Source organism: Anarrhichthys ocellatus, unplaced genomic scaffold, assembly GCF_004355925.1.
Source record: "Anarrhichthys ocellatus isolate YVR2014 unplaced genomic scaffold, GSC_Weel_1.0 scaffold42, whole genome shotgun sequence".
Classification (NCBI taxonomy): domain Eukaryota; kingdom Metazoa; phylum Chordata; class Actinopteri; order Perciformes; family Anarhichadidae; genus Anarrhichthys; species Anarrhichthys ocellatus.
In genome coordinates this window covers 1,379,677-1,389,984 of record NW_022280072.1, presented here as the reverse complement: position 1 = coordinate 1,389,984, position 10,308 = coordinate 1,379,677, and the positions used below count along the sequence as shown (strand labels likewise).

General features: G+C 44.3%; 1 protein-coding gene across 4 annotated transcripts in view; it reads right to left on the bottom strand.

Annotated features, from left to right (window-relative positions):
• ralgps2 (Ral GEF with PH domain and SH3 binding motif 2) overlaps positions 1 to 9,790 on the bottom strand; it is a 72,637-nt gene extending 62,847 nt beyond the window's left edge. Inside the window, exon 1 of one of the 4 annotated variants that reach the window (XM_031868378.1) lies at positions 9,608 to 9,790. The gene's annotated coding sequence lies outside the window, so the exon portion shown is untranslated. Of the gene's footprint in view, positions 1 to 9,160 lie in introns of all 4 variants that reach the window. The other 3 variants (XM_031868376.1, XM_031868375.1, XM_031868377.1) reach the window with 3 other exon arrangements.
• Between the last annotated feature and the right edge of the window lie 518 nt (positions 9,791 to 10,308).

Sequence of the window (10,308 nt, the reverse complement as noted above, 5' to 3'; positions counted from 1 at the left end):
ACACGGGAGGAGCTGAAAATGTTATCCAATATTTTTTAATAAAATAAAGCCTTCATGGTGGAGACAGAAACAGAGTGAGAGACAAACAAAAAGGAGAAAAAGAACAGAATGTGTTGAAAACAGACAGATTTTTGCAGAATCGGACCACGTCTCCTGCTAACATGTCCTCACTGCTCCCATCTGATAGCAGCTATGAAAGATTGATTGTTTCATCTTTCTCATAAGGCAGAACAATGTTACACTGTGTGCTTCTTCCAGTTAGGGTGTGTGTGTGTGTGTGTGTGTGAGAGAGAGGGAGAGAGGGGAGGGAAGAGGAGCAACAGCTGAGGCCGGAGAAACAGCTGTATCTCTTCAACGCCTGCACTCGTCCTCCCCTCCCCCCCGTCACACCCTCCGTTCTGTCCCTCCTCTCCCACAGTGCAGCATGGCCGGAGGCTACGCTCCGATCCGATGTGTGTGCCGGAGCTCCACACACGACTACCGGTTTGGAGCCTCTGTTCTCCACTCGGAGGACGAGTACAGACAGGAAGCGTGAGCTGCTAAACATTCATCTATTGACTAAAAATAGGAGGGACATTGTTTCCAGCAGTAATGCCCCCCTCCCAAATCCTCCCAGCTTTGTCAGATTCAAAACTATGAGACAAAATGTAACCAGAAAAAACATTGAGGTTATCCTTTCACATATAAACGTAGGCCCGTCCATCAGGTCCCTCTGTCTCGCCTTTAGTTGACTTAAGATTTCTTTATTTTGTTTTTTATGCTGTTTTCTTGCTGAACAACTTATTCCCATGAATATTCTGGTAAACACGAGATTTAAAGTGGTGCTTTTGTGCGATTCTTTGCAAAGAAACTCGAGCACAGAGCTCAGCTGATAACAGTCGCACCTGTAAATGAGTTTGCCCCGTCTCAGGACTTGTTGAATTTGCATATACACAAAGAAGAACTTCCAGGAATTCAACATATTCATACATATTGCAAATATTCTTTAAACAAACTAGAAGCAGACAAAAGCTCCACCTGTGTGTAATGTGTGGTGGGAGGAAACAATTGATTCATTAAAGTTGCCCATTATGTGGGAAGATGCAACTGAATGTCTTCTACTCCTGCAGCGTTGCATCTTTTTATTCTTCTTCAAATAGTATTAGTAAGAAGACAACTACACACAAGTTTATACTTCCTTTGCCAAATATTCTGAAATTTACTTTAAATTAGAGCAGCAACTACTATTTTTAACATCAATTATTCTGCCTATTATTGTCTGGTTTCAAATGATTAATCGTTTGGTCTATGACGCGTCAGAAATAGAGAAAAATAACAGTTTCTCAAAGTCTTTAAATGTTTTGTGTTGTCGGTCCAAAACAAAGATATTCAACATAGTATACCGTGTATAAAAACAGAGAGAAGCAGAAAATATGGATATTTGAGGCTTAAAACCGCATTTCTGCCATTTTTGCATTAAAGATCATTTAAAATTTGTTGCCAATTATTTTTTATGCTAGTCAACTAATCGTTGAAAATCTACTTTTAATAAAGTAGATCTTCATAATGCTTTACATGTAAAGCATTATGAAGTTCCTTAGAGTCTAACATGTGCTGTATAAATAAACTCTTCTTCTGTTAGTATAAAGCCTGCGCTGCTTCCGTCACTGCCTTGTCTGGAACAAGCAGAGATTCACTGCACTCTCACGTCAGGTCGGATGACATCGACGTTTAATATGAAAATGGTGTGAATGAAATGATTTAACACCCAGTGTGACAGTTGGTGATGTGAAGTGTGTGTGACTGTGGGCATGTGAGTGCAAGTCTCTGTCTGAATGAGACCCGACCGGTAGGGAAACCTGACAAAGGAGACAGGAAACAGGTTGTCTGAGTCACACAGAACTAATCGGATTACTTTGACACAGGGGGAAACACACATCTTGTTAAGACACGAAGCATCAAAGAAGTGCAGGATGGGTAAAGAGGAGAGATAAAAGCAGAACGGGTGCGGAGGTTGAGGCTTCGTATTTATATCTACGCTGCTCTAAAAAGGGCCAAAAAGCCAACGGAGCACCTGAGACAGGCTGATGGTGAGGAAAGAGTGCAAAAGAAAACGTTGGCGAGCAGAAGAGGAGCAGGAACCAGAGGGGGAATCGTGTTTGTCTGATCTATTGTCTTTGGCGGGGATCAGGACCGAGTTCACGAGTTTCCATGACAGAGACGAGGCTCAGCCCTCGGCCAAAAACACTCAGAAAGAGAGACGAGGCTATGTTGTGAGGAACGGCCTCGTCTCTGATGCAGACTGGTGGATCGGGACAATGTGATGGGGAAGTGGAAGAGGAGCGGCTCATGGCCTCGTCCTCAGTCTGTATCTGTAGAACAAAAACACCACAATAGTCCCACCGACATCCATTTCACTGAAAACACACACACACACACACACACACACACACACAATGACGTAAGAGCAGCGGCTCCGGCATATTTGAAATGCGAGTGCACTCACTCGGTTTGGATGAAGTTTATGAGTTTGTGTGATGATGAGGTCGGGAATACGCTCGGTTTCTAACAGCCTTGCATAACAGTAAGAGGTGTTCGTAATATTTTGTCCATCCTGTTTATACAGTTGTGTGAAAGTGTTTGCCCCCTTCCTGATTTCTTATTTTTTTGCATGTTTGTCACACTTAAATGTTTCAGATCATCAAACAAATTTAAATATTCGACAAGTAAACACAAAATGCAGTTTTTAAATGAAGGTTTTTATTTAGGGGGAAAAAAAATCCAAACCTACATGGCCTGTGTGAAAAAGTGTTTGCCCCCCCCCGTTAAAACATAAATTAACTGTGGTTTATCACATCTTTGGAAAGCCGAGTTCAATTTCTCTAGCCACACCCAGGCCTGATTACTGCCACACCTGTTCTCAATCAAGAAATCACTTAAATAGGACCTGCCTGACAAAGTGAGGTAGACCAAAAGATCCTCAAAAGCTAGACATCATGCTGCGATCCAAAGAAATTCAGGAACAAATGAGAAACAAAGTAATTGAGATCTATCAGTCTGGAAAAGGTTACAAAGCCATTTCTAAAGCTTTGGGACTCCAGCGAACCACAGTGAGAGCCATTATCCACAAATGGCGAAAACACGGAACAGTGGTGAACCTTCCCAGGAGTGGCCGGCCGACCAAAATTACCCCAAGAGCGCAGCGACGACTCATCCAAGAGGTCACAAAAGACCCCAGAACAACATACAAAGAACTGCAGGCCTCACTTGCCTCAATTAAGGTCAGTGTTCATGACTCCACCATAAGAAAGAGACTGGGCAAAAATGACCTGCATGGCAGAGTTCCAAGACGAAAACCACTGCTGAGCAAAAAGAACATAAAGGCTCGTCTCAGTTTTGCCAGAAAACATCTTGATGATCCCCAAGACTTTTGGGAAAATACTCTGTGGACTGACGAGACAAAAGTTGAACTTTTTGGAAGGTGTATGTCCCATTACATCTGGCGTAAAAGTAACACGGCATTTCAGAAAAGGAACATCATACCAACAGTAAAATATGGTGGTGGTAGTGTGATGGTCTGGGGCTGTTTTGCTGCTTCAGGACCTGGAAGACTTGCTGTGGTAAATGGAACCATGAATTCTGCTGTCTACCAAAAAATCCTGAAGGAGAATGTCCGGCCATCTGTTCGTGACCTCAAGCTGAAGCGCACTTGGGTTCTGCAGCAGGACAATGATCCAAAACACACCAGCAAGTCCACCTCTGAATGGCTTAAGAAAAACAAAATGAAGACTTTGGAGTGGCCTAGTCAAAGTCCCGACCTGAATCCGATTGAGATGCTGTGGCATGACCTTAAAAAGGCGGTTCATGCTCGAAAACCCTCCAATGTGGCTGAATTACAACTATTCTGCAAAGATGAGTGGGCCAAAATTCCTCTACAGCGCTGGAAAAGACTCATTGCCAGTTATCGCAAACGCTTGATTGCAGTTATTGCTGCCAAGGGTGGCCCAACCAGTTATTAGGTTTAGGGGGCAATCACTTTTTCACACAGGGCCATGTAGGTTTGGATTTTTTTCCCCTTAATAATAAAAACCTTCATTTAAAAACTGCATTTTGTGTTTACTTGTGTTATCTTTGTCAAATATTTAAATTTGTTTGATGATCTGAAACATTTAAGTGTGACAAACATGCAAAAAAATAAGAAATCAGGAAGGGGGCAAACACTTTTTCATACAACTTTATCCACGAGGGAACCCCGGGGAATCCTTCCCTGATCGAAAGCCCACTTAAAATGTCAGATTTCCCTAAAAAAAAAACACAACATTTACAAATAATCCCTCTCGATCATCACTTAGGACACACTAAGTGTGTGTGGTGGTGTCAGTGACACAGACCCTGTCCTCTGCTCTTGTATTTTCATTTTGTCGTGTGCGGGACAATTCTGGGCGTCAAACTCGATGCCGGATCGTACGCACGCATCCAAGAAGAAGCTACGAAAAATGGAGGACACCGCGAAAGAGAAAAAAATGCATTTATAGCGAGGAGACGCTCCGAGCGGACAAAGCTCGTTCCAAAACCAGCGTGGGAATCTGGGGTTGGCTTTCACCCGCTGGCGAGCACCGTAACCCTCGCTGAGCCGGGGCCAACTTTGAATGTTGCATTTAAAACTGCGACAGAAAGACCCTACTAACTGTGCCTTTAAGCGTTGTGTCAACCAAAACCACTTCAGGAGAAACCACTGAAATCCAGGTTTGTGATGAAGCCTATTTTCCCAACCATACAATGTCCTGTATTATTGACATATTCCTTTAAGCTGCCTGCTGCCTTGAAACTTCCTCTGGTGAGAATATTCCAGATATGCAGAGTCACATGACACAGGAGGCAGAGCACCAGACGGGGGAGTGTCAGGTGGAGCGAGACCCTCACAGCTGACATTCTGACTGCCTCAAAGGCTGAACCCCTTTACTACAGGTCTGTCCCTAAACTCACCTTTGACCCCCCCAAACTCATGACCTCAAACTCCTATAACAACTCTGGGCGAGCTGAGCTGATGCTGACCTTAAAATACATTGATTTTAAAAAAGGACATAAACATACATGGATTCACATGCACACAGATGCAAAGTTAGCTGCTAAAACCTGCTGCAAAATGAACATGCAGCGCTACGTAAAGTTATATACGACAATGCAAGCAAGAAGGAACGCAGCACCACGATTTAGAAACTATCCGATGTCGGTCTGGACATTAGGAGAGATTGTGACCCTGAGAGGCCTCAAGTGCCGCCAGCCGGCGCAGCAAGTGCCAGCCAGCCAGCCAGTCACACACACACACACACCTAGTACAAGCAGATCGATCGATCTCGAGTGTTTGAGATATAGATATAGATAGATAGATAGATAGATAGATATATCTGACGCTGGAGAGTTTCTCTGTGGTTACGTACAAACAATGTAAATAAAAGAGCCAAATAATGAAATCAATGCAACTGTAGCCTATGATGAAATGTGCTAGCTGCTAGTGTACGTTCCATAGAACCCGCCTCCGTATGAAGCCAGCCTAGGAGGGTCTTTTTTTTATTATTATTTATTAATAACTAAATAAAAATAAAAAAAGATTTAAATTGAAATGCCTCCAACTTCCATAACTTCTAAGGACTTCCCCTTTCGCACCGACCTACGCCTCTGAGCTGTGATATAACGACACGGTCGTGTAATTTGACACACAGAGAAGCTCCATGTGAAGTGCTGGTCTCGACCTGCCCGATTATAACTGACAAAACCTGGTGAATAAAACAAGGCGGAGGCCACTGGAGGCAAAGAGCAATATTTCAACAATCGCACACAGACACACAGTCACATGAGCTTCACCAAACGCTGAGGGGGAAGCCCCGGGGTTTCCTCAGAATATTTGATGACCTTTGCATAATTTAAAAACGAGGAAATAAGAGTTAATTTATGCAAAGGCGTGAAAGGGAAGCGGTAAAAGGTATCGAGTACATTGTTGAGTCAATATTCTGATTAGACTGCAATCACCCCAAGAACTATTGTGACATTTAAATACCAATGCAGTACAAGTACACAGTGTTTTATCACATCCCATCCCCAGCTGCACGTCCAACAAGAACAAACATCAACAGGCTGACGAAGGCAGAAATGGATTCTATAAAAAGCAACAACAGAATGTATTCTGCATCGTCGTTGTCCGTCGCAGGGAAAGAGCAATGATGACAGATGATGTCAGACGAGATCTGCCTCCTGATTCAAAAGATCAGCTTTTATGACTCAGCACATCTCCATGCAACCATGAACGTGTACGGCTTGGTATCAAACCTATGTGAGCATTTAGGTCAGATGCTTCATGAATAAAATACATTATACGATGAAGATTCATGAATGTTTTACGACAGAAAGAATCATACTCCGTGATCTCAAACGAGACATATTTACAAACGTCCCCAGAGGACGAGAAGACGGAGCAGGAGAGTGTGTGTGCGTTGGTAAGCTCAGCGTATGTCGAGGTATTGTGACGGATGTTGCCTAATAATTACACAGCATGAATCTTAGGCGGATCAGACGGGACTGAAATAGCATCAGATCCCCGCTCACAACAAGAACGCAACACGGAGAAAAGAAACCGAGAGTCAGTGAAGTAAACACCAAAAGGAGAAGCTGGTAACTCCAGAGAAGAGAGAGAAGTTGTGCAGCGATCTGCTCTCAGTGTAGCCCTTCATGTGTGAGCCGCTCCCATCAGCAGTTAAACTCGGGCTAAAATGTTCTCAAAGCCCCCCGGGGCCTCCTGCCGCCGCTCAGCAGAGTTGTGTGTGTGTGTGTGTGTGTGTGTGTGTGTGTGAGAGAGAGAGATTCAGCCACCGGTCCCTCCGTGTACACTCTGAGGCCTTAACAAGAGCTGTGATTACAACACTGCAGGAACCACAAATGCACTCATAACAATAAGAAGAGGCAGCTTTTGCACAACTTCCTCAATTGCTCCGTTAGAAAAACAAAAAAAGGCCCATTGCTCAATACGCAATGAAACGTAGTGCCGGCCTCTGAGATTTTCTGGAGTGGAAGCCAGGGCGTCCATTATCCTCGTCTTTTATCTTCCTTCTCACACATACGCACGCACACAGTCAGCTAGTCAGGCGCTAGCCAAGCTCACATCTACAACACCCACTTCACCCGACTGCCAACTACATTACAAACACTTCATATATTTAAAAAAGAGTCCTTATAAGACACACAATCGTACACAGTATCTTTATCAGTGTTCCAAAACGACTTGTCAAGCGCAGAGGCCTTTTACAGAGAGGAGCCGGGTTGGCTCTGTGGAGCAGAAAAGGAACACAGACAGCCGGCTTTGCCGGGGCGGCATCAGAGGAAGAGCGTGACGACATGTGACTTCGCAGTTCCCATCTGTGCCGAACGGATGTGCCAGACATCAAGTTACCCTGGCAACAGCGAGCACCGGTTGGAGGTCACACAGAGAAAAAGCTCGATGCCGACCAAAACGCCTCTAGAATGTGTATCGCGCTCAGAGGGAGGCTGACGGGACGGGAGCTCCTTCACTCAGACGGGAAGCCAGAGAGCAAGCTGCGCGTTCATATATGGCTGCACGCAGACGAGCTCATGATGCATCTGGGAACATTTCACATCAACTGAGGAGTGAACGTGATGCAGAGAAAACATGACCTGAGGAAGACCAGGGATTGAACTCGATGACGCAAAAAAAGCCCCGTGGCGGTTTATCCCTTTCTCTTGTAAACACACGGCTCTGATTCTGAGAGGGGAGTTTCATTTCACTCACACACACAGATGTAATCTCTAACTAATCACATTTGCAGGCCTCGGACAGAGCAGCCGTACCACGGTGCTGAACAGATGGGCCCCCACGTACACGAGGCATCTCTGGGATTAGCTCAGCCAAACTAAAAGTAGCTGCAAATGACGCTGAGGGGGCTCTACAGACATCTACCTGTACCATCCTCCTCATGGTTGCAAAGACAAGTAATTTAGCCATAGATAAATACATGTAATACTCAAAGTGATGCAACTGAAAATGAGAACAGCGCTGCAACCAAAAGAGTGCTTGTATCTCCTCCAGGGTGTTCACATTGTTTCTGTTGGCAAGCAACACATATGAAACGTGATGCTTTTTGTCTACAGAGACGAGGAGCAGGACGAACCCTAAAACACACAGTGATCATCTGAAGCAGCATTAGCAAATAGGCGTACAGACGGAACTTGTGTCGCTTAAGATCGACGGCACAAATCCCCGGATAGAATACTCAATCAAGCGTATTCTATTGGACAACGTGAAACAGGACGGTGACAAAGAGTGTGTTAGATAGGCGGCCTAATAGTGAAAAAGGGCGTGAATTCATCTTAAAACTAATTCTGCCTGACAGCTTATAGAGCAGGCCCACTCAAGTGTGTGTGTGTGTGTGTGTGTGTTCCCAGTACATGTCTGTGGATATTCATGACCTCACAAATTAAAAAGGAACAATGCTAGATGAAGCTTCCTTTGGTCAAAGAGCTTTCTAAGTTTGAACAATGCAGATTGATATAGATATATATTGTGCACAGTTTATCTACTATCACACGTGCACTTAACATTAAAATGATCGACATGTACCTTCATCTCAGGTGTGGCACAACATCTGAGATAAAGCCTCAACATCAATACATGGTGGTCTGTCGGTACAAGTGATTACCGTCACTGCTTTAGACTGATATTGTTGGAGGTAGACGGCAATCAGAAACATGTGCTTGCTGAGTATTGTTGACGAGAGTGCTTTATACATCTATCAATTTAATGTATATCAATGTACATCAATGTACATCAATGTACATCAGCATCTATCAAACTGAACATGGAACTTCCCCCAGACTCAACACACCCTCACGACTCGTGCTTTTGCTTAACCGAGACATGCTACGGCTAAGACCAGTTAGGCTGCAGCTGTACACAGTATTGTTCGTGGGTGAACCCACGCCACACCCAAAGCACTCCCCGGAGGTTAACCGTGCAGGGGGGGATTCACCGCCAATGAGCGCGTGTAGTAGGTATGTTATTGCCGTTTGGGCTAACGGGACATTATGTCTCCTCCAGTCTAACCTAAACACGAGCAAACTGTGCATCGACTGGAGTCAAACTAAGTAAAGGAATCACAAAATGCAAACTCACCCAGACTCCCTCACCACTCTTTTCTCAAAAGGTTTCCACGTTAGCATGCTGCAAATTCTCGCTAGCTTGATGCTAACTTAGCTTTGGTAAAGGGAGCGCATGATTTATTATTTATCATTATGTCAAAAAAAAAAAACTCTCTCGGTGGTGCTTCTTCTCGGTGCGTGGTGTGGGGGCGACACGTGGGTGGAGGAGGAGAAAATGAAAAAATAATGTGCTAAAATAAAAACCTGTGCAACCAGCTACACATGGTCTGCATTACAACAACAACAAAAAGAACCGGGACAAGTCTTAGTATCGGTTCTGTCACATCTCCTCGTTAGCCTCCTCTTGGTGGATGCAGATAACGGAGCATCCTGCGCGTAAAAACGAACACATCCAAACGAGGCTGAACGTTAGCTCGCTACCTCGACGGCTGGTAGGAGGTGGTGGGGTTCTTCAACTCACCGAAGTTCTCCGTTTTCCTCCTTCTTCTTCTGGTATTCCAGCGGGTACATCCGAGGCCGCCGGAAGACCACGAGAGACAGCTAACAGGTTTGTTTTAACGTTCAGGACTCGACGATGCGCCTCGCTACAGAACAGCTGTGTTCTGTTTTGAATGAGGGCTGAAGGGGCGGAGCTAAGCGCTCAAAGAGGACCGGTCCGCCCATCATCCTCCTCCTCAACACGCCGGTTTAAGTTCATATATTCCCTTATAGACAGAAATATGTTGTTGTTGTTTGTTGTGCACATCAGTCAACAGGCTGCTGATACGAGTGTCGGTTAAACATGCTGACAGATGTTGCCTCGTGCATGTTGGACCCCCGGATAAAGATAAAGCGCACTGTGAGATTAAAAAAAAGGCGCAAAGTTCATGTCTTTGATTCTGACTCCCTCTTGTGGTCCATCAGTGATTGTAAGACTAACCGGTATTACATAGTGGTTTCACATTGTTTAACTGAGTACTTAACTTCTTTATTTGAGTATTTCAACTTTATGTTACTTTCTACTTCTTCTCCACCTCTTAAATCTCATTCTTTTTACTGCACTATGTTACTTTATGTGTTGCTTTTTTCTACTTTTTACATTAAAAAACATATATGCTTATAAGAATTGACGCACTACTATACTACCCAGTAGTAGTACACAAAGTATATGAAACTGGCTCC